The sequence below is a fragment of the Vicugna pacos genome, chromosome 5 (assembly GCF_048564905.1).
Source record: "Vicugna pacos chromosome 5, VicPac4, whole genome shotgun sequence".
NCBI classification, from domain to species: domain Eukaryota; kingdom Metazoa; phylum Chordata; class Mammalia; order Artiodactyla; family Camelidae; genus Vicugna; species Vicugna pacos.
Window position 1 is genome coordinate 42,139,658 of NC_132991.1, and position 25,674 is coordinate 42,165,331.

General features: G+C 38.9%; 1 protein-coding gene across 3 annotated transcripts in view; it reads left to right on the forward strand.

Annotated features, from left to right (window-relative positions):
• CERS6 (ceramide synthase 6) overlaps positions 1 to 25,674 on the forward strand; it is a 296,892-nt gene that overhangs the window by 137,341 nt on the left and 133,877 nt on the right. The window lies entirely within an intron of this gene.

Consider the following 25,674-nt stretch of genomic DNA (forward strand, 5'->3'; position numbering starts at 1 on the left):
AATATGCTGCATACAAGAGACCCACATTAGGGAGAAGGACACATATAGATTGAGAGTGAAAGGATGGAAAAGGATATTCCATGCAAATGGAAAAGCCAAAAAAGCAGGTGTTGCAGTACTGATTTCAGACAAAATAGACTTTAAAACAAAGACCATAAAGAAAGATAAAGAAGGACATTTTATAATGATTAAAGGAGTGATACAAGATGAAGATATTACACTCGTTAATATATATGCACCCAATATAGGAGCACCTAAGTACATACAAGAATTACTAACAGAGATAAAGGGGGATATTGATGGGAATACAATCATAGTTGGAGATTTTAACACTGCATTAACATCACTAGACAGATCTTCCAGACAGAATATAAACAAGGCAACAGAGAAATTAAATACTACAATAGAAAAACTAGATTTGGTGGATATTTTCAGAGCATTACACCGCCAAAAATAGGATATACATTCTTTTCAAGTGCACATGGAACATTTTCCAGGATCGATCATGTACTTGGACACAAAAGAAACCTCAACAATTTTAAGAAGATAGAAATTATCTCAAGCATCTTTACTGACTACATGCCATGAAACTGGAAATCAACAACAGAGAAACAAAGGAGAAAAAAAGAAAAGCATGGAGATTAAACAATATGTTATTGAAAAAACAATGGATCAATGAGGAAATCAAAGCTGAAATTAAAAAATACCTTGAGACAAATGATAATGAAAGCACAACCACTCAAAACCTATGGGACACAGCAAAGGCAGTGCTAAGAGGGAAGTTTATAGCGATACAGGCCTTCCTCAAAAAAGAAGAACAATCTCAAATAAACAAGTTAACCCACCACCTGAATGAATTAGAAAAAGAAGAACAAAAAGCCCCAAAAAGCAGCAGAAGGAAGGAAATAATAAAGATCAGAGAGGAATTAAATACAATAGAGATTAACAAGACCATAGAAAAAATCAACCAAACCAAAAGCTGGTTTTTTGAAAAAGTATATAAAATCGACAAACCTCTGGCCAAACTCACAAAGAAGAAAAAAGAGAGAGCACAAATTAGCAAAATAAGAAAGGAAAATGGAGAAATTACAACAAACAAAATAGAAATACAGAATATCATACGAGAATATTATGAAAAACTATATGGAACCAAACTGGATAACCTAGAGGAGATGGACAAGTTTCTGGAAACATACTGTCCACCAAAACTGAATCAAGAAGAAACTGAACACTTGAACAATCCGATCACTAGAAAGGAAATAGAAATAGCAATTAAAAACCTCCCTACAAATAAAAGTCCAGGACCGGATGGCTTCACCGGGGAATTCTACCAAACATACAAAGGAGAACTCATACCAGTCCTCAAACTCTTCCAGACGATTGAAAAGGAGGGAATACTCCCAAACTCATTCTATGAAGCCACCATCACCCTGATACCAAAACCAGTCAAAGACACTACAAAAAAAGAGAATTATAGGCCAATATCACTGATGAACATAGACGCCAAAATCCTCACCAAAATTTTAGCAAATAGAATCCAACAACACATAAAAAAGATTATACATCATGACCAAGTGGGGTTCATCCCAGGGACACAAGGCTGGTTCAACATACGCAAATCAATCAATGTAATACATCACATCAACAAGAGAAAGGACAAAAACCACATGATCATCTCAATCGATGCAGAAAAAGCATTTGATAAAATTCAACATCCATTTATGATAAAAACTCTCGCCAAAGTGGGTATAGAGGGAACATATCTCAACATAATAAAAGCTATATATGACAAACCTACAGCCAGCATAGTACTCAACAGTGAAAAACTTAAAAGCTTCCCACTAAAATCTGGGACAAGACAAGGATGCCCACTATCACCCCTCCTATTCAACATAGTCCTGGAAGTCCTAGCCACAGCAGTTAGGCAAGAGAAAGAAGTAAAAGGGATCCAAATTGGAAAAGAAGAGGTAAAAGTGTCATTATATGCTGATGACATGTTACTATATATAGAAAACCCTAAAAGGTCCACACAAAAGCTACCAGAGCTGATTGAAGAATTCAGCAAGGTAGCAGGTTACAAAATTAACGTTCAAAAATCAGTTGCCTTTCTTTACACTAACGATAAATCAACAGAAAAAGAAAGTAAAGAAACAATCCCCTTTAAAATAGCACCCAAAGTAATAAAATATCTGGGAATAAATCTAACCAAGGAGGTGAAAGAATTATACACAGAAAACTATAAACCATTGATGAAGGAAATTAAAGAAGACTTTAAAAAATGGAAAGATATTCCATGCTCTTGGATTGGAAGAATCAATATTGTTAAAATGGTCACACTGCCCAAGGCAACCTACAGATTTAATGCAATCCCTATCCAATTACCCAGGACATATTTCACAGAACTAGAACAAATCATAATAAAATTTATATGGAACCATCAAAGACCTAGAATTGCTAAAGCATTACTGAAGAGAAAAAGAGGCTGGAGGAATAACTCTCCCAGACTTCAGACAATACTATAGAGCTACAGTCATCAAGACAGCATGGTATTGGTACCAAAACAGACATATAGACCAATGGAACAGAACAGAGAGCCCAGAAATGAACCCACAAACTTTTGGTCAACTCATCTTCGACAAAGGAGGCAAGAATATACAATGGAATAAAGACAGTCTCTTCAGCAAATGGTGTTGGGAAAACTGGACAGCAGCATGTAAAACAATGAAGCTAGAACACTCCCTTACACCATATACAAAAATCAACTCAAAATGGATTAAAGACTTAAACATAAGACAAGATACAATAAACCTCCTAGAGGAAAACATAGGCAAAACATTATCTGACATACATTTCAAAAATTTTCTCCTAGAAGAAATAAAAGCAAGAATAAACAAATGGGACCTAATGAAACTTACAAGCTTCTGCACAGCAAAGGAAACCAGAAGTAAAACAAGAAGAAAACCTACGGAATGGGAGAAAATTTTTGCAAGTGAAACCGACAAAGGCTTGATCTCCAGAATATATAAGCAGCTCATACGACTCAATAAGAAAAAAATAAACAACCCAATCCAAAAATGGGCAGAAGACCTAAACAAGCAATTCTCCAAGGAAGACATACAAAGGATCAAAAAGCACATGAGAAAATGCTCAATATCACTAATTATCAGAGAAATGCAAATCAAAACTACAATGAGGTATCACCTCACACCAGTCAGAATGGCCGTCATTCAAAAATCCACAAATGACAAATGCTGGAGAGGCTGTGGAGAAAGGGGAACCCTCCTACACTGCTGGTGGGAATGCAGTTTGGTGCAGCCACTGTGGAAAACATTGTGGAGATTCCTCAAAAGACTAGGGATAGAACTTACCATATGACCCAGGAATCCCACTCCTGGGCTTGTATCCAGAAGGAACCCTACTTCAGGATGACACCTGCACCCCAATGTTCATAGCAGCACTATTTACAATAGCCAAGACATGGAAACAGCCTAAATGTCCATCAACAGGTGACTGGATAAAGAAGAGGTGGTATATTTATACAATGGAATACTACTCAGCCATAAAAACCGACAATATAATGCCATTTGCAGCAACATGGATGCTCCTAGAGAATGTCATTCTAAGTGAAGTAAGCCAGAAAGAGAAAGAAAAATACCATATGAGATCGCTCATATGTGGAATCTAAAAAACAAAAACAAAAACAAACAAATAAAGAAAAACAAAGCATAAATACAGGACAGAAATAGACTCATGGACAGAGAATACAGACTTGTGGTTACCAGGGGGGTAGAGGGTGGGAAGGGATAGACTGGGATTTCAAAATTGTAGAATAGATAAACAAAATTACACTATATAGCACAGGGAAATATACACAAAATGTTATGATAAATCATAGAGAAAAAAATGTGACAATGAGTGTGTATATGTCCATGAATGACTGAAAAATTGTGCTGAACACTGGAATTTGACACAACATTGTAAAATGATTATAAATCAATAAAAAAAGTTAAAAAAAAAAAAAGAATGTGGGGCTAACAGTTTGCAGATGACTCTCAAGTTCAGAGAGGCATTGCTAATGAAGTGACCGTTGCTGTCTATGTAAGTTTAGTCACCAGTATTACAAAGACAAGAGCACCCCCCACCTCCACCACCACCCTGTGATCTGGCCCCCTTGGTCTGTCTGGTTGACACTTTCTGGTTGCAGAGGGAGTCCCTGCCTTTCTAAGGAGTATCGTGCTAAGTAAATGTCTCAACGGAGGTGCCTGGTACCCAAAACGAGCACTGGTGCTCCTGCCCTCCAAGGGATGTTTGTGAGGACTGGTGGACACCAGGAATCAAGATGCTGAGGAGAGGGCAGGCAGCCGGGGTGTGAGCACCTGGACTTTCAGGTCATTTCTTGGTTGCTCTTAGGAAGGCTTGCCAGGTCCAGTTTCTAGGGCTGTCACCAGGGGAGGCATTGCAACAGAAGACAGGGAGCAGATGTATGCACACGCAGCCCTTAAGAGTAATTGCCCTCCCAACTCCTGACTGGCAGGTGGTGAGATGTTTGGGAAAACACTCAGTCTGAAGAGGAGAATTATTGTTTAGTCTGAGATTTTAGCCTGCCCTTTCCTTTCATGTGGTTTCTGCTTGAAAGTTCTTAGATTTAGACCAAGGTTAAATTAAAGGTTGATAAGCTTTGAAGACTGTAAAAATCAATAAATGAAAGACCAAGGTATAATTGCATTCATTCATTTCCCCCTTCACTCTTTTTATTTTTCTTTTTAAATCCTGTATCTCATTACATTGGACTATTTATAATACCAACTTTGACTGATTTGAGTGACACAGAACTAAATGTTAAGTTTAATATAAGGCTGATGGTACTTATGAAAAACATCTCTCATTTAACATTATTATTATATGTTCAGATATAGTGCAGCAAATGAATTTTGATGGTTTGAATTGATGTCACCTTCACCTTTTCTTCATACAAATGTTAAATAATATTTCCTACTCTTTGACTCGTATGAATGTTGCCTTACAGTTGGCAAAACAGTTACGTTGCTGGTACATAGTTATTTAAGATTCCTGGAGATTAAAGAGAATTTTAAGTTTTTTTATTCTTGGCAGCGTTTATTGTTCAATGTAAGTAGACTTATATGGGTATTTTCTTCCAGATGGAAGGGAAAGGTGCCCAAAATAGCAAGGGTTTTAAAATTATTATTATGATGGCTACCAAAACTCAATATTTGTTGATAGGTTTTCACACATCTGGGTAATAGACTCGGATTCTATTCGTCAGTTGCAAAAGGAAGAAACTCAGTTTGATGTAAAATTAGTGACTTTGGTGTGTTGATCTCATCGAGGGCATTTTGTTTACTGTTCATTACAGGGTCATGCGAAATGAGACCTTAATAGATCCTGTGAGGGGAGTTTGGCTTTTGGCCAGTTTTTACCTGACTTCCCGTCTTCCCTCTAGAATGCTTTTGTTCGGGGAGATGTAGAAGAACCTCCTCGGCAGCGGGCAATGGGTGTGAACGTCAGGTCAAAGGAAAGACACCCCATTCAGTACATGCCTTTTGTTTTGTTGCCTTGATCCACTGAGCTGTTGTTTCAGGGTCCTGTCCCTGTTAGTATGCAAAGTTTGTAGTTAACAGCAAATGCTTTGGTGTTGGTGCAGCTTTTTGTTTATTTGGTTTTTGCTCAAATAGAAAGTTTGGGAGAATTCTTTCATCACAGCAAAAGTAATAAATAGTATCCCCTGTTCTCTTTAAAATATGATGCTCTGTTCCCTGCATCTTTGCTGTCTCTTGAACTCTGGTAGCTGAGCATTGAATCCAGTATTCTAACTAATCACTAATTCACTTTTACAACTTTTACAACTACTGGAACTTAGCTTCTGTTTTTCCCGATTGCCAGATTCCATAGATGGGCTAAGGAAGGGTACCCTGACATATAAGGCAGGTCCTCCAGTCCCCAATAATAAGATAAAAAATATTTCGGGGCCAGCTTGAGCATATCAACTTAAGGAGGTGGAATAATATTAGACCTATATTAGTAACATATGTGTAATATGTTTATTTAGAAATGTTTTTTTTCTGTTCACTTTTATGAACTAATTTATTCAGAGCCTACATTTGCATGTTTGACATCTTGTCTTTGATGTAACTAAGCTACTTTGAAGTCACCTAGTACAGTGTGCTTGAGTACGGTATCTTCATGCCCGTAGAAATTGCGAAGACTTTAATGTTTTTGGTGTCCATATATGAAGTTATTTCTAAATTTTATCCCAGTCCCTAGCACACATTTCAGACGTTCTTTTTTGCTATCTGTAGGTGTGTGTTGAGATCTCTAAACTGTAGCCATTTTCTGTACTGTTTTTAAAAGAGATCTTTAAAAGGCTTGTTTACGGTGACATCTGATACGAACAATTACAAGATCACAACCGTGTGGATCATGACTAAGTTTTTATTAAATTTCTTTGCTTCCTTAAAATAGCCGATTCCATCAGCTGACCTTTTTAAGCATCTCAAACTCATTGAATGAGACTGTTACACACTTGACTGTCTTCACTCAAAGAGTACTTCTTTGTTCAAAATAAAGTGTATTCTGTAAATAAGAGACTGTAAGGACTTGAATATAAAACAGCCTTCTCTTTGTAGACGAAAGGAAAGAAATCCTCAGTGTATGTGGCATAGTGATTAACCAAAGGGTTTTCTTTTTTCTTTTTTTGGACATCTGATGGTTTTCTTATTATTTATTCACATATATTTTTTAAAGGTGAAAAAAAAAGTTGGAAGGATGTGATTTGCTAGAATAGGGAATTTAAATAGACTAATGATTATCATATGGTGCTTGTATAACCTTAATGTGTGGCAATCCAAGAATACAAGCCATCATAGAAAATAAAACTACAGAATTAGAGGGAAAATAGGTATCAATTCCCCAGTCAGTTACAGAAAGAAAAACTAATGACTTTGCTTAAAGATTTTTATTCATTTTCACTTCACTGATACAGATCTATCTTTGGTATCTTAATTTTCATTTTAAAATGGTGCCAAAACAAGGAAAATGTAAAAGATAAGAGTGTAAAATAGAAGTTTGAGACATTATAGCATTGGAGTTTATTAAGGTAATTGGCTAGGAATCCCTGTATATTTTGGAAAATTTCACATCATTTTCAAAATAAATGTTTCCTTGTGAGCAAATGCAAAAATAAATAAGTAAAAATAAAAATGATATCAAGTATTATAGGGAGATAACATAGGAAAATTAATACAAAAATCTGAGCATCTTCTTGGGATAATCTGATAAGTCTGGGAAGAGGAGGTTTATATAGAAGAATTTTACTGGAAATGATCACAACGAATTCTCCCCTCTTGAGACATTTTTCTGGCTCTCCCGCAAGAGAAAAGACGTGTCGGAAGAGGCTGAGGAGAGTAATTGGGCAAGTTACGATAACAGCCACTTGACATTTGTACAGTTCTGTATTTTTCAAGGACCTTTTATGAGCGTTATTTAATTCCGTCTTCACAACAACCCTCAGATGTAGACTAAGGAAACAGAAGGATATCCTCTGCTACCTCCCCCTTCTCTTTTGCTTCCTACTCTGTTTATTTCTTTTTAACATTTAAGCAAACTGAGGCTCTGAGAAGTGAAGTAAATTGACCCAGGTCACCTTGTAGAAAATGGGAAAACAGGAGCAAGGCTGCTCCTCTGGGTAGAGAAAAAATACTGGTACAGTTGCATATTGTGTGTGTGTGTGTGTGAGTGTGTGTGTGTTTCTCTAGCCCCTCAAATCCTGTTTCTCACTCCCATTCCTTCTAGGGACACGTGAAATATAGTTATGATGTGTTTTAGAGGTGATTATCCTAGAAATGTTTCCTATGAGTCATTACTTTTCAAAGAAAGGCAGTAAATTCTTATCTTTTCTCTGTTTTTCTCTCTGCATCTTTACTTCTGCCAGTAATGAGAATGCAGGTACGCTTAAGAACAAAAGAGACATTAGTATATTTTTAACTGAATATTGTCAGAGTAAATCCAACTTTGAACTGCCAGGGTTTATTATCTCGTTCTGAAAGACTTCTGAATTTAAGGAGTTCAGTAATAACTAAACCCCTCCCCCACCAATCTTTTAGATTAAAAAACATTGTTCTGTAGAAGTAATTTCAAGAATGAGATCATTTGCAGATAGCCATTTGAGATCTGTGTGACATCTGTTTGAGACTTTTACATGTGGTTTTATATATGTTGGAGGTTTTAAGATATAATTTGAGGACCATATATATGCACACTTTTAGACCATCAAGTCCCACTTTATTGAGAACCTTGTCTCAAACTTTACATGTGCAACCTGGTTCACAGTCTTGGATAAATTTAATTAAATGTCACAAATATTTATTGAATTCTGAATATAGCACAGAGTGGAGCTGATGACACAGAGATAAGCTCTTTCCCTTAAAGGGGGTTAACACACTGGTAGTAGGCATAAGCCAAGAAGAAAAATGACTCCAGGGCAGAGGAGAGTGAATAAATGGACAAAGGGCAAAAGAAGCCTTTTGAGGGCTCAGAGGGCGTGTGCACATCAAGTTGAGATCATTGGGGTGAGCTCCACAGTTCGGGATGGGCTCTTCAGGAAACCTGGTTAGTATGAGGGTGGTAAGTGGTTTCCATTGGACGAAACAGCATGAGCAAAGGCATGTGTGCGGGAAAGCATAGGGTATATTGGGGAAACTAGGACTGAGTTCAGAATGTCAGGAAGAAAACACAGTAGGTGGTTGTGGACTTGGCACTTTCCAGAGAGTGTAATGAATGTGTTTGTGATCATTGGGTGAATTTTGATTTTCTTGTGGATTAGGGAGAAAATTCCTTAAAGGATTTTTGAAGGAAGTTAGGAAAGGAAGAAAGCTAGCTGTATTTCAAACTTAGAGATATTTTAGCTATGTGAACAAAATACTTAGTACCTGTGTCGGCTCCTGGTACATTGCTTCTACATCAAACTTGACAAAGAGATGAGTCTTGTATCTTGACCTCTCTCCTCTTATCCAGAACCTTCCTGCTACCAAGAACTCAGCATGCAGGAGGGGCACAGAAATCTCTTCTGTCTGACTCTTGCCCTGTTTCCCTCCAGCCAATCCTCTATTATCTTTCAAGATAATACTTCCAGCTTCCTTACAAATTAATTTAGCAAGAGTTTTAATACTTGATAATGCATTAATGTGTGGTTTGACCCAGGGATATTGTCATTTTTATAGCCAGTCATTCCTTCACAAAAGTTTTTTGTCTCTGGTATTAGAATATTCATTTGCTGGTGGCCACATACTGGGGGATTTGGGACTGTAGTGGGCTTTGGAGTCAGATCCCTAGAGCTTGAAGTCTGAGTTCCCTTCATATAAGCCTTTCTGAGACCCCCTTGACTGGTGACGCAGTGCTGCTTTCCTCATTGGGGGGTTATAGTGTTTGCAACTTGCACGTGGAAGGCTTCCCTCTCCTCCTTCCCCTTCTCACTGTAAATATCAATGACAGTGGGGTCTGCTTAGTCATGGGCACGCTTACCCAACTTCTCACCCTGTGATTAGGAAGCGACCGTTTTCTTCAAGCAGAAGAGCCTCAAACTCTGTGTTGCTGCTCCAGATCCTCTTCACATGTCTCCTCTGCCTTGCAGTGTTTCTGCTGCTCAGCCACTGGGCTTCTGAAACCTGAAGGCAACTTCATAGCACTTCTCGTGTGTCTCCCTAAGCTGTGGTTATTTGTGTATTTATTCCGCCCCACTTCTTGTCAGGAGGTTCTAGACTGCACACTCCTTACAGGCATCTCTCTGCTTCCTGTGGCATCTAATGCAGTGCCCTGCGCTCGTTAGATTTGGGGATTGAAGTAAGTTGATCTGATGCCTCCACGATGCTCACGTATAAATGGTACCCAAGTCCAGTTTCTATTTCTCTGTGGCAGTGAGCAAGTTAACCACCCCCTTGTCTATTTACCAGTATACTACAAACTCTTCCAGTGTTTCTAGAAACATCACACCCCAACAGACCTCATAGACTGATTTTTCTTCTACTCTCCAGAACAAATGTGGAATTATTATCATGGAATTCAAGCCTTCTCTGCCGGTTTCTTCATACTCATCATCCAGTACTTATGACACTTCAGCCTATATTCTAGGATTCAACCAGGCAGATTGGCTAGATCTCCTCTGCTTCACAAAGGTGGATAAAAATATCCATTGTCAGCTTGACATAACAGGTGGCTTTCTCTTACCGTCTAGAATTCCGTAAAAGGTACTGGCACTGTCTCCCACATAAGGCCATGGCCTAATCTGGGAAACAATTTTCAACGAGTCCCCAGCACAGACGTGGCTTTTAATATATCCAGTCCATTTCTTTTCTTGATGTTAACTTGTGATTTAAATTGAAGTTAATTTGTATTTATTGGCAGTAGTACATGCTCACTTGTTGGTCGCTTGTTGACCTCTGCTTTGACCTCTCCTTTCTGAAGACAAAGACCATGGTGAATTCTGATTAAACAGTTTCCTGGCACTAGTGTTCACATAGTCCAACCACCCATAGGGGAGGGAATGGAAACTTCTCAGGTATACACCAATCTATTGGCCTTATCTTGGTACCTTTTAAAACATTTAATTCACAGGCCTTACATTTGCCTGCAAGTTTGAGCTGGAAAATATAGAAACAGAATGACTTCCAGAAAAGGAAGCACAGATGAAGTAAGATTTACTGCCCTTCTAAACCACAAAGTCCTACGTATTTTAAGTGAAATGCCAAGCCAATGAAGTTGATTTAGACAGGGGTCTGGGAGGCAAGCAGTATGCTATGCACGTATTTTGATGGTAATAGTGAAATTAAAGAAGGTGGTGGTCACAAATACCAAGAATATTACATAATGGAAGCATTGGTTGATTCTTTTTTTCCCCTTTCATGTAAGTATAAGATTGATTTTTCACAGCCGTTTTCAGATCAAGTGGTATGTTAAGAATCAGTTTAGCAAAAATTAAAGAACATAGAAATATTTATAGAAATATACATTTACTCTATGTACTCAATATTTCTATGGAAATATTATAGAAGTATGTCTCTGAGTGCAACTAGAGAAAAGATAGATGAATTACCTGCCTGCTGCAGTACTTCACTCCCTATAATTTCAGCATCCTTGCTAAATGTCTGGCCCATTGCTAGAAGCAATAGCTTTAGTTTAATCCAGGTTTTTGTAGCTTTAATAAATAAAAGATCACCCAGATCAACTTACCTACGTGTATGGACTTATTTTTTACAGAGGACTGTGTAGTCAAATAACATTTTTGAGTACCCAGAATTATGCATTGCTGGTATTCAGAGAGTTTAAATGAAGAATTCAGATATGTTGTTTGCTCTCAGGGAGCAGAGAAGAATAAGTAATAAATATCTACACATGCAGTGTAGTCAGTAGATAGAAAGTAACTGGCATTCATCAACTGGATGAGGTAACATCAAGGACGGGGAAAATCTGACCTAGTAAACTTCAGGGTTGTGGCTCTTTGTGTATGCATCAAGGAATGTAGTTTGGGGTTTCACCTTGGTAGTCACTCCCTGGGACTTCGACACTATTTGACCCTCAGCCTCAAATCTGAATAGGTCAGCATTGAAAAAAAAAAGCTTCCCATAATGCTGTACTTTCAGGGAAACTCTTTAGGGCACTGAACACATCATCATGAATAGATTATCTACTTCTGTGTAGTTCAAAGGGACTGTAAAAGTGCCCCCCATCCTTCCACTCCAACATTCCCATGTAGTGAGCTGCTAACAGTGGTCTTCCATCCTACTGAAGGAGCAAACAGAAGCGCAGTGTTCCTGATTTGTTAGCTGCTGCTCACTGGGTTGTGCATTTGAATGTCCAGGTGATGTCCAGGTATAATACCATGATGTTTGCTGAGTATGTTTTCACTCTGGGGAAAGAGAAGCAAAATGTGCTTGAAGGTGTATTATAAATGGGGACAGTACAGGCCCTCCCTCCATATTTGAAATTTTTCCCTTTCCATCAGCCCCACTGAGTCACCCTGATTTAGATGGTGTTATCTGGGTAAGTGAGGGATTGGAAAGAAGCACTGGGTACCCCAATGAATATATTTGTAACACTCGTGGAAAAGAAGCACGAGGAGTGATTATCAGTAGGCACGTGGGTAAATTAGCATCTGGCCACTAATTTTGAACAGTTAACTCAAAGAATGAGTTAGCTAAAGAGTGCCTTGATTTTACTGTTTGTACTGTTTGTGGATGTGCCAGACTGAAGCCCACTTCTCCATGCACAGGCAGCACCCTCCCAGCAGCCACTCAGCATCCTTTTAACATCTTTCACCTGTGACCTGGGCCACGGGTGTACCTTCTCTTCTTCAGGTCCTGTTTTCTCACAGATGCCAGTGAGAGACCTGGTTGTATTTATAGCTTCTATGATGTGATGTCTTCAGAAGCAAAGCTAGGCTACAGTGACTGGCCTAATTCCCAAAGAACCATGGTCATTAGGAGACAGGCAGCAGAGGCCAAGAATGAGGTGCTGCCTCAGAGATCCTTAAATCCTAGGGCCAGGTCAGTCTGAGAAACGGAGTTGACGCAGGTGAGCTTCCTCTGTGGGTTGGTTATGTTCTCTCTTGTCCATAGTCTAGATTCAGGTCTGTCTCTAGGTCTTAATCTCAGCATTTTATTGACCTCGAGCCTGAGATAAGTAGTGAAACAGTTAACTTGTTTGGTGTATTGGTGCAGTGGAATTACGAGAACTGTTGTTAGGTATGGTTTGAAAATGAAAATGAAAAAGACTTGTTAGAAGTCATATATGTTTAAGGGAGTCATTCTTAGGCTCTTAGAGAAGACTGAACAAAGATTTAAATATTTTTACATTCCTTGGAGCTCTTCTTAATCTTAACCAAGATTTGCCTTTGGTTTTAGTCCTTTCCCTTAACCCGATTTCTCCTCCAACGTGAAAATAATCAGCAACTTACGCTTATATTAGGTTTTGGGCTTCTTAAAAAGTTATGGCTTTCACATACCCAACTTCACAAAGTCTGACTTCACATTGCCAGGGTGTCTGTGAAAACGGGTGTGGTGTGATACACATGTGTGTCCAGGCAGGGGTTGGCAAGCTGTGATCAGACACGTCCAGCTTGCTGTCGGGTTTTGTGTGCCCTGTGAGATAACAGTGGTTTTTCCATTTTTAAGTGGTTACGTTTTAAATGGTTATATAAGCACTTACATAATAACTTTGATTTTGCCTCTTGGCCCACAGATCCTAAAATATTTACTATCTGGACCCTTCAGAAAACATCTGCCAGCCCTTCATCTAAGGAATGATGTCACAGGCATCGCTCCTAATTTGGATGATAAGAGATATTCAGACCCCTTTGTTCCATTCTTTTAAATTCCTCTTCCAAGTTACCAAAACTAGCATCTTCTAATAGCATACTTTTGCAGTCTTTGAGGGGTCATTGAGGGAGGCACTAAACGTTTGATGCAACATGTTGAAAAAAATCAACCAGTGGTCCTCACAGTATACTTTGGAAAAGTACAAGAGTAGAATTCCTGAGTGAAGAAGCTGGCTCCAGGGCTCACACTGAATGGAACAGTCCCTAAATGTTTGCTTCCATCATGAACTCTGTGGGGACCAGTTCCCTGTCCTTCAGTGTACTATACTTTTGAGTTCATCAGAGAGAGAACTTCAGTCTAAGCTGGTTGTCCTGTGGAAGAGATGAAACAATGACAGGCAGCCAGGGTAGTCCGACCTGCGTTCGGTGAGAGCTGCTGGAACAGAGCCAAGGAGCGGAGGCATTGTTGTTTGTTTACTTTAACAGCTTGATTGAAGTAGAATTTGCTTACTCTAAAATTCATCCGTTTTTAAGAATACCACTCAATTTTTTTCCAGTAAATTTACAGAGTTGTACAAGCATCACTACCCAGTTTTAGAACAATTCCATCACTCCAGAAGGGACACTTGTGCCCATTCGCTGTCATCTCCAGCCCCCAACCTGCCGCGCCTGCTGTTTCATATAAATGGAGTCATCCATTATGTGTTCATTCAGAGCTGACTTCTTTCAACTGGCATAATGTTTTTGAGTTTAGTATATCTTATGGCATGTATTTGTACTTTGTTTGAATGGATATATCTTATTTTGTTTATCCATTCACCAGTTGGTGGACTTTTGAATTATTTGGTGTTTTTTTTTTTTTAGCTATTAGGAATAATACTGCATTGAACATTCACGTACAAGTCTGTGTGGACATCAGTTTTCACGCCTCTTGGGTAGATACCTAGAAGAGAAATTGCTGGGCCATATGATAAATTTAGGTTTAACTTTCAAAGAAAGTGTGAGGGTTCCAGTTTCTCTACATTCTGGAAAATGCTTGGTATTGTCTTTTTGATTATAGTTTTCCTAGTGGGTGTAAAGTGGTATCTCATTGTGGTTTTGATTTTTATCCCTCTCATGAATAATGAAGTTGAGTGTCTTTTCATATGATTATTGGCCATTCATATTTTTTTTAGTAAAATGTGTGTTCAGATCTTTTGCCTCCTTGTAAATTGGGTTTGTCTTCTTAGTACTGAGCTTTAAGAGTTCTTTATCTGTTCTGGATATAAATCCTTTATCAAGTAGATGACTTGCAAACATTCTCACCCAGTCTGTGACTTGTGCCTTTTATTTTCTTAATGGTGTCTTTTGAAGGGCAATGCACCTTGAAACGTGAAGTGTGAATTTAAGACATAGAAGTAGTTTCCAATAATTTTCCTCATTCTGATTATTTTATTCCAAAACTGAGGTTAATAGGAGCTCATAGAATTCCTGCAATGAATCAGTGAGGGTTTGGGTTGGTGACAGTGGGTTTTGGATACCCACACCGGGCCGGGGCTCCAGGCAGCTCCAGGCTTACCTGGTACCTGTATCTGTTTACTTCATCCTTCCCATTTAGGGTGTGGCTGTCCAGAGTGGCTTCAAGGACATCAGTAAAAAAGAGAAAGCTACCTTAGATGGTTAGTTTCATCTTGAAGCCTAAGAGCTTCACCCTTTGAGACTGAGAAGTGAGACTGCTCCTTTTCCATTTCTTTCCTTTCCTCTCTCTACTTCCTCCAGCCCTCCTGCCTTTTAACATTTTGTTTTCCTCTTGAGACTTCCCTTTATGATGTAAAAAGAATGATAGGGAGTATAGTTAGAAAAATTGAACACAAGAACTAGCTGTGAAAGGCTCAGGAAGCAGTTAGGTGGCTGTTAGGTGGTAGGTGGGCCAGGATGGCATGTGGGCTAAGAGCATGGACACTGCCACTTACAAGACATGTGAGCTCAGGCCAGGTGCTTGATCTTTCCATGTCTCCTTCCACATCTCTAAAATGAGAGTCATCATGGTATCTACTTGTTGTGAGGATTAATGAATTAGGACATGTGGCTCTGACAGTCCCATTCCTGGGCATATATCCTGAGGAAACTCTAATTCAAAAAGACACAGGCACCCCAATATTCATAGTAGCACTATTTACAATAGCCAATACATGGAAACAACCCAAATGTCCATAGACAGATGATTGGATAAAGAAGTTGTGGTATATTTATACAATGGAATACTACTTGGCCATAAAAAAGAATAAAATAATGCCATTTGAAGCAACATGGATAGACCTGGAGATTGTCCTACTAAGCTAAGTAAATCAGACAGAGAAAGACAAATATCATATGGCATCACTTGTCATTGGCTTATTTACAAAACAGAAACAGACTCACAGACACAGAAAACAAATTTGTGGTTATAAAAGGAAAGGAGGGTTAAGGGATAAATTGGGCATTCAGGATTTGCAGATACTGACTGCTATGTATCAAATAGGTAAACAGCAAGGTTCTACTGTGTAGCATAGGGAACTATATTCACTAACTTGTAACTATAATGAAAAAGAATATGAAAAGGAATATGTATATATGTATAACTGGATCACTATGCTGTACACCAGAAATTAACATAATATTGTAAACCAGCTCTACTTCAATTAAAAAAAAACATGTAGGGGGAGGGTAGAGCTCAGTGGTAGAGTGCATGGGTCATGGGTTCGATCCCCAGTATGTCAGTTAAGTAAAAAATAACAATAATAAATAAATAAACCTAGTTACACCCCCCCTACAAAAACAAACAAGCAAAAAAAAAAAAAGTCAAGTGCCTAGAAGGGTATCTGTTGGTAATTAGTAAGTGTTAGCTATTTTGATTTTTGTTGTTGTTATTGTTAAATGATAAGCAGAGTACTGTTGTACAAAATTCAGAGGCTTTAGTATCAGACATCCTAAGTGATATCTTGAGTTTAATTCCCCACTTCTGTATTTACTGTGTGACCTCAAACAAGCCATGTTTGTTCTCTGTGCAAGGATCTCACTTGTTTAGGAGGAAGATAGCAGCTTCCTGGAAGAATTGCTGTGATAGATAAAATGGAATGACATGTGCAAATATACTTAACAGCGGCTGGAAAATAGTAGGTGGTCAATAGGATATTTTCTGTTTTGTTTTGTTTGCTTGTCTTTGATGTTGAGAAGGGAGTGATTAACCGAGCAAAAGGATCCTGTGATCTTCTGTGGAGTCAGAGAGCTGGAAAAAGAATGAAAGCCTTGGCAGAGAAGTGATAAGGGGGGCTCATGGAAGAGATTGGTTTTGGACAGAGGATGAAGGGTGGCCCAGGGAGCAGCAGGCCCAGACCTGATACTTCAGGAAACACACACATCAGGCTAGTGGGGACCGAGGTAGGCATCTGAAGGTGGGATTTGGTTACTGAAAGCCGTGAAGACCAGACAACTCGTGAACGTTTCTTTGAGTTGTTCTTCAGGAATCTCGTCTGGCTAAACACAGGCAGATTGGAGGCAGCTTTCAGGAGCCCTAGTGGCTTGAATTATTAATACCCTTTGGAGAGAAGTCCTTGGAGCTGAGAAGATCTGCGTGCCGTTTGTTCCCTAAGGACCTGCTTGCTTCGCAGCCGGCTCCTTTCTTGGCAGTGCTACTCCAGTTCACCTGAGGTTCTACGTGAAAGAGCTTTTACAGCTCCAGGAAATAACGTTACTCTAAAGCATGCGGTGGAGCAGAGAAAGAATGTGTATTTATTCCATTAGCCGTTAAATCCCAAATATGTGCAAGTGATTACACGGAACCACTTGAGAATCGATTTGCTATGTGACTGTGTATCTTCGTCTTGAATTACTTAGTAGAGATGTTCCAGGAAAACTGTGAATACATTTTATTTTGTAATTTGAGTTCTTTTCCCGGTAACATTTGCCCCCATTTATGAGTGACTGATTTGCTATCGTAACTCTGGTTGTAAATGTCTTCCCGATGGCCTCCCCCGACCCCTGTCCTTCCTCCTTTGGTTAGACTTTTTCTAACTTAAAAAAGTTCATGATCAAAACCTGGACAGCATGATAAATATTTTTGCAGTAATTATGTTTTACCATTGTTTCTCAAAGGATGAACATAAATATACCTTTACTAACCTTTTTATCTGAAAAGGAAAGGAAATGTAGGAGTACGTAGTTCAGGAAACTGTGTAGTCCCAGGCCTTGCAGGTTTGTTCTTCTCTCTTTCTGGACTCGAGGCCTCTGTTGCAACCATACTCCGCCAGATCATCGGTTAGGCCAAGAAGCATCCTAGCTTGACCCTCCTCTTTATATGTATTGGAGTGGGCAGCCCTGGAGCAATGCTGTATGTCTTGCGTCTGGCATTGTTCAGTCCAGATGTCAGTTGGGACAGAAAGAATAACCCAGAACCCTGGGACAAACTGGGTCCCAGTGATCAATACAAGTTCTACTCAGTGACTATAGATTACAGCAAACTGAAGACGTTCCAGACTACTAAATGAAATGTTTCACGATAAAGCTGCTCAGAATAAAAGTCTTCCAGAAGAAGCCATCTGCACAGTTTTCCCCTTAACTAGGAGATAGTTCCTCTCTAAATGCACGAAATCATGTTGGTGTATTGTGTTGGGGTTTACACTGATTAATAAATCTGTGAAACTTGGAGGAAAAAAAGAATACATCATTCATTCTGTTAACTGCTTAATTATGTCAAGAATTTTAGCCCTGACTCTTTTTAGGTTCAGAAAGGGACCAGAACAGAACCTGTCAGCCATAGCCCCCATCCCCAATGAGCTCTTCCTCTACTGTTCCACTATCGTGGAGCAGAGACCTCCAGACTTAATGAAAGCCCCCTCTTCCCTTGTGTTGGAGCCTCTTATCTCCTGACCATTTCTCCCTGCTCTGTGTTACTACAAAAGTCTTCAGGAAATTTGGACATGGGGCCTAGTGGAACTTTTTCTTAGATTTTCTGTCTGGTCCTCTACTGCATCTTGACCCCACCACTCTGTCACCTCAGCTCATGGATCGAAGGGACAGGGTGTGATACCATCTCCATTTTAACAAGATTTCCAGATCTGATGTGGAAAGACTGAGTTGTCCAGGCATTTTCCCCTAGTGACACTAGGTCAGGATGACCTTGAAATAAAGGCTACTGTCTGGGTATTGTCAGAAGCTGGGAGTGTAGGCAGAGGATGTGAATAGTGACTTTGAATAGATAAGTCTTCCTTAGATGTGCAGCTGTCATCCATCGAGAAGCAGTCTAGTCAACTGTCAGCTCCTTGAGAGAGGGACTATGACCTATTCATATTTAGACTCCCAAATGTCTAGGCACTTAGTAATTCCTTAGTATGTCCTCCTTAATGAATGGCTATCTGTTAGCATAATTACAAATAGAATTTCTTTGATTTAATCTCTCTTTATTTTTGTTTGGTGGATATTTTCTGAGAACCAAGTAAGAGTTCATTAGGTCATTAGAAAACAAACTTATGGTTACCAGGGGAAAAAGGGGGCGGGAAGGGAAAAATTAGGAGTTTGAGATTTGCAGATACTAACTACTATATATAAAATAGATAAACAACAAGTTTCTACTGTATAGCACAGGGAACTATATTCAGTATCTTGTAGTAACCTATAATGAAAAAGAATATGAAAAAGAATATATGTGTATATACATATGACTGAAACATTATGTTGTACACCGGAAATTGACACAGCATTGTAAACTGACTATGCTTCAATTCAAAAATGAATAAGTAGTAAATTCTGGCAAAAAAAGAAAGTGAGGGTGAATTTTACGCACAAAAATTCCATGCTTCAGGAAAGCGAGTGTTCCATTCTGCCTTATTCATAGGGTTCAGAGAGAAGTAAGAGTTAGAAATAAAACAGCCCACCCATTTCTGCCCTATGAGAAGGAAAAAACTTAGAGCAAAGTTTACAAACTTTTGGGGTCACATTTAACTTGGTGACCCCAAGTTAAATCCAGCCTTCAAGAAGTATTTTGTTTGGCCTGTTTGATGTTTTACTTTTCAATCATATTAATTGCCAGCATTTATTAAAAATCAAATTTCGTACAAAGTATGTAAAATATCAGGTTGCCAGCTTTCTCTCAAAAATGGGGGAAAATCTGGCCACACTCAGTTGAGTTTGGATTTTTCTTGACATTTGACTGACCCTTATTTCAATGAGGTATTGGAATTGCCACTGTCCCGGGCACCACCATGTTGTCACATTGCCAACATGGAAACTGAGTGCCAGTAGCCATTCACCCAGTACTGAGAGCCAAGCCTAATTATCTCCATTTTTGTTTGATCCGCCTGGTCCCTGCAGGATTGAAGTTTGCAGTTCCTCGTTTAGAGGCTTTGGGTGGGTTTACAGGTTTTAGATAGTGACCTTGACGTTTAGATATTTAATTTTGTGGCAGTAAAAGACCTCAGTGCAAAGGAGTTTAAAAAACCCATGAATAAACATAAACTCATTTTCTTCATCTGTATGTCTTCAGTGATCGATTTCTCCACGTATCATATCTTGCTTATGATGCCACTTTGTCATGGAAATTCACTGCTGCACTTTCCACTCCCCAGCTCTCCTAAATTTTACTTTTAACATTTTCAGAGCTGCTTGTACAGTGTGCAGATTTAGCGTAGCAGCAATCTCAAGTGGTTTTGTAACATTAAATATTAAATAACTTTAAAACTGCAAACAAGGGGAAAATAAGAAGTCAGCCGAATTCTGACACATGAATTTAATAAAGAAGCAGCAGAGTCTCTCATGTACATGACCTATTGCTTAACCACTTCAGTAGAATGAAGGCCTCCTCTGCACTTGTGTCTTCTCCAAATCTCATATGGAACATCTTTCCTAAAGTCGTTTTGTAGTTTTAGTGGTGTGTCCGGCCCTTGGCACTGGCCCATACAGTTAATCATAAAGCCTAATGCAGAAATCATTTATGGGGTACCTGTTATATGCGTGCTGTATAAAAATAGTAAAGATAGTTAAGAGTTACTGAACACTTGCCATGCGTTGAAATACTATTCTGTGTCCTTCATAAGTATCGTCTCATTTAATCGTCACTTGAACTCTTTAAAGTAGATGTTATTAAATCTTCATTTTATAGACAAGGTGAGAGAGTTCGCAGGGAGTGCCCAAACTCCCAAAGACTGTCTAAAAACGATGAATACAGTATTCCAGCCCGGATGGCATGAACACCAGCCATCTGAATGTTAGTCCTGGGTAGATTAAAGGCACAGATCTTCACTCAGAACTGAAAAATCCAGCTGGTTGTTGGTTTCTTAAAGGAAAACTATAACCTATATTAAGATGAGAACAGTATATTATGGGGACAAACACTTCTGCCTTGAGGGGTGGAGACCAGGGAAAATTTCAGAAGATCGTAAGTTGGATAAAGAGGGAAAGGAGTCCCAGAAGAGAAAGGTGTGTGCAAAGGTCCTGAGGCATAAACATGAATGGGCTGTTCAGAAGATGGGAGGTAACCCTGGTACCTGGGAGATAATATGTGTACGTGGTACATGGAGACAAGTATGTATTCACCGTTTCCAAACTTAGGCTTAAAGTTAAAAAAAAAAAAGGAAGGAATCAACATATGATAGATCAGGAATGAGATTTGTCAAGTCCCCTTAAATAGGTGGTTCAAGGCCTGGCCAGGGCAACATTTGATTAGCTTCACCTAGCTGAGGAAAGGACAGGGGCACAGGGACATTATAATGTCCCCATTGGGGAGGACATTCTGGGATACAGGTTGGCCAGGTATATCCAAGCACAAGGGAGGAGGAGTGTTGGCTTCTGATACAGTAAGCCTTGCTCTTTGGTGAAATATGCCTTGTCTTAAGATCACCACCTCTTCTTCTGTTTTGCAATCGATCTTCTGATTACACTCTGGATTTGTATGTAGGTTTGCCTGTAGGGAAAGTCTCATTCATACCAAAGCAAATATTCTGGACTGTGTGACAGTTCTCATCCTCATGATTAAATAAATAGGTTGACATCCTGGCTTCACTGGCTGTCTGTGGAGGTCAGCGAAGCCTAGCCCGCCTCTTCAAAACAGATGAAAACCAGATGTGCTGGACGAGGGCAGAGACTGAGGGGAGAGAGTAAAGAGGATAAATGAAAAGAATATTTTCAAGGTAGAACTTTGAGATTTGATGACTGATGGGAGATAGGGGTTGAAGGAGGAGGAGAGGACACTTAGTGGATAGTAATGTCTTTGACAAAGATATAAGGCAGAAACAGAGTGGATTTCTGGGAGAAAGATAACAAATGTTTAATTTTGAGTCCGAGGCTTGAGTCTGGTGCTTGGGTATCCATGGTTACGAAGCAGTGACTGCACAGCATCCAGGGAGTCGGAGATTTCACTTAGCAGGAGTGTATGCAGTAAAAAGGAGGCTGAGGATGGAATCCAGGGTGTCACTGACCTCAGAGAGAAGCAAAGGCCATCTGTGCCAGAGGCAGGAGAGGTAGAGTTGGGGCAAAAGAGGGGAAAGGGCAAAGCAGCAGTTATTCAAGCAAAGGACGATGGCCAATTTTTGTCAAATATTCAGGAAGACCTTAATGGTCTGATTGCTTCCCCAGAAAAGAGACTTGAACTTGTCCAGGATCCTTTTGAGAACATCAGAGGATTACAGTGTTTCCTCATTGGCAGTCTCATGCTTATCCCTTTGTTTCATGCTGTTTATTGTTTTCTGAGTATAGCTTTTCAATCAGTATGTCACACCACGTAAAGGTAGCTTGTATGAGAGATCCTGATGCTACTTTATTTATTTTAGTAGTTATTTTTTATTGAAATATAATTGACATACAACACTGTATTAGTTTCAGGTGTACAAATGTAATGATATGTATTGGTACATACGTATTGTGAAACAGTCACCACAGTAAGTCTAGTTAACATCCGTCAACATACATAGTTAACAGAATTTTTTTTCCTGTGATGAGAACTGTTAAAATTTACTCTCTTAGCAACTTTCACATATGGAACACATGTTGTTAACTATAGTCGCTATGCTGTACATTACATCCTCATGACTTACTTATTTTATCACTGGAGGTTTGTACCTTTTGATTCCCTTTACCCATTTTCCTCCCTTCACCCATTTCTGCCCCTGTGTCTGGCAACACTGACCTGTTCTCTGGATCTATGAGCTTAGTTTAGTTTGTTTGATGTCTGGATTCCACACGTACGTGAGATCATGTGGTAGTTGTCTTATCTCTGTCTATTTCACTTGGCATAATGCCCTCATGATCCATCCATGTTGTCAAAAACAGCAAGATTTCATTCTTTTTAATGGCTGATATTCCAATGTGTGTGTATTTTATACACACAAACCCCACACATTTTCTTTATCCATTCATTCACTGATAGACACTTAGATTGTTTCCATGTCATGGCTACTGTCAGTAATGCTGCGGTGAACATGAGGGTGCAGATATCTTTTTGAATTAAATATTTTCATGTTCTTTGGATAAACAGCCAGAAGTGGAACAGCTGGCTCAATATGGTGGTTGTATTCTTAAGTTTTTTGAGGAATCTCCATACTGTTTTCCATAGTGACTGCATCAATTTATGTTTCCACTGACAGTGTATGAGGATGCCCTTTTCTCCACATCCTCTTCAGCATTTCTTACCCCCATCTTTTAGGCAATACTCATTCTAGTAGGTTGAAGGTGATATCTCATTGTGGTTTTGATTTGCATTTCCCTGATTGTTAGTGATGTTGAGCATCTTTTCATGTACATGTTAGCCACCTGTATATCTTTGGGAAAATGTCTGTTAGATCCTCTGCCCATTTTTAAATCAGTTTGTTTGCTTTTTTGTTGTTGTTGAGTTATATGAGTTCTTAATATACTTTGGAAATTAACCCCTTATTGGATATTGATTTTCAAATATTTTCTCCCATTTAGTACTTTGTCTTTTTGTTTTGATGATGGTTTCCTTTGCTGTGCAGAAGCTTTTCAGTTTGATGATAGTTTAGTTGATAGTCCTATTTGATTATTTTTGCTTTTGTTTCTCTTGCCTTTGGAGTCAGATCCACAAATACATCACCAAGACTAAGTCAGTGAGGTTACCACCTGTGTTTTCTTCTAGGAATTTTACGGTTTCAGGTCTTGCATTCAATTCTTTAACACATTTTGAGTTAATTTTGTTTGTGGTGTAAGACGATGGTCTAGTTTCATTCTTTTGAATGTGGCTGTCCTGCTGTCCCAGCACCACTTACTGAGGAGACTGAGCTTTCTCCATTTTATGTTCTTTGCTCCTTTGTTACAGATTAATTGTCCATATATGTATGGACATATTTGTGCCAATACCATACTGTTTTGATTACTGTAGCTCTGTAGTATAGTTTGAAATCAAGGAGCATGATACCTCCAGCTTTGTTCTCCTTCCTCAAGATTGTTTTGGCCATTCAGGATCTTTGGTGGTTCTATACAAATTTTAGAATTATTTGTTCTAGTTTTGTGAAATATGTCAGTGGCATTTTGATAGGGATTGTATTGAATCTGTCAATTGCTTTGGGTAGTATGGACATTTTAGTAATATTAATTCTTTCAATCTATGAGCATGGAATATTCCCCCCCTTTTTTTTTTTGGTATGTTTTCTTAACTGTCATCAATTTCTTAGTTTTCAGTATACAGACTCTCACCTCCTTGGTTAAATTTATTCCTAGGTATTGTGTTCTATTTGATGTAACTGTAAATGGGATTATTAATTTCTCTTGCTGATAGTTTGTTAGTGTATAGAAATGTCACAAATTTCTCACACTGATTTTGTATCCTGTGACTTTACTGAATTCATTTATTAGTTTTAACAGATTTTTGGTAGCATGATGCTACTTTAAAGTGGGCAGCTCAGGGTCACTGTCTTCCAATGCTCAGTGAAAAGAGGTTTCTGGTTATTTAAAACATGAGGTGCTACAGTGTGAATATAGCTGGTGTGTGGGCAACTCATCACCCTTTCAATCAGCATACAACTTATGTGACATCAACTAGTTAGCCAGCAATTTCATTGTGTGTGTTGTAAGAAAGCTCAATTTTGTGAAACGGCTTATTTTCTTCTATAGCAGTAGAGGTTGACTGATTTTTTTTTGGAAAAAAAACCTCAGTGATTACAAATTTTATGATTATGTTTGTCTCTCTAAAACATCATCCTCCTAAATAGAAGATATTAGGTCAGAAGCCTGCACACCTGTATTTGTTTCCAGTTGGAAGATCCTTGACATTCTTGGGTTGAACTTTTATATATACATACACATACATAATACACATACATGGATATGTGTGTGTATACACATATATACCTGTATTCATATAACGTGTATACATACATATACATACACATACATAAACATCCACATGTACAAATATATATTCTTCACAGATAACTTAAGGGTCCAGGAGGAGAGTATGGTGGTGGATGGGCTGAAGGAGCTGTAGGATGAGAGATGGTGTGGATGTGGGCAGAAAAAAGATTTTTAAAAAGGGGGTGAGACAGGGCTTATGATATTAAGTGTTTGCATGGTGAGACTGGTATATGTCAGGAAATGAAGAATGAGCCTCGTTAGCATCCTGGGCTCCATTCCTGAGCATCTCTCTCTCTGTTCTCTGTTTTTTAATCTTTTTTTTTTCTCACTTCTCCCTAAATTCCAACAACACTGAAAAATGGGTGTCTTCATCCCCATTTTCAGATGAGGAAACTAAGGAAATTTTATACCATAATTGTGGGCAGGACTTAAGGTAAGTGAGGGTCTCCACCCTAATCCCTGTGAACAGTCTGCCGGTCAGTCTCCCATCCAGTTATGAGATGTGCAGTAGAGCCCGTGGCAGAAAACTGACACCAAACAGGGCAGTAGAGAGGGACAAATTAATTTCTCCCTTAAATTCAAAAGTGTGTACATTTTGAAAACTGAAGTCCCATTAGTTCTCATTTGCCTCTTTCCTGTGCAATCACAGTATCAGTGCTGGACAAGTGACTCTTTGTCTTCAGTCTGCTTTCAGATGAGAAAAAAAAATTACATAGACTGTGAAAGCACTTGATGTTCGAGGGACACATATCATTAGTGTGACGCTAGATGATAATAGATAAAATATTTGGCTGCTTTGGCCGCAAGCACACACTTAAAAATGGTGACATTTGCAAGTGCATGTTCCAAAGTCTTGTTGACTAATTTTATTTTTTCAACGGGAGCACAGTCTTGGTTTTCTTCCTTCTTTTATCCTTATCCTAGACAAGTGATGGTTGGAAAATGCTCATTTATCTTTTCCGAATTTCTGCAAATCATGGTCTTTCAAACTTGAGAATAAATAGAGCTCACAGTTTATGAGCAGAATTCTAGGAGTA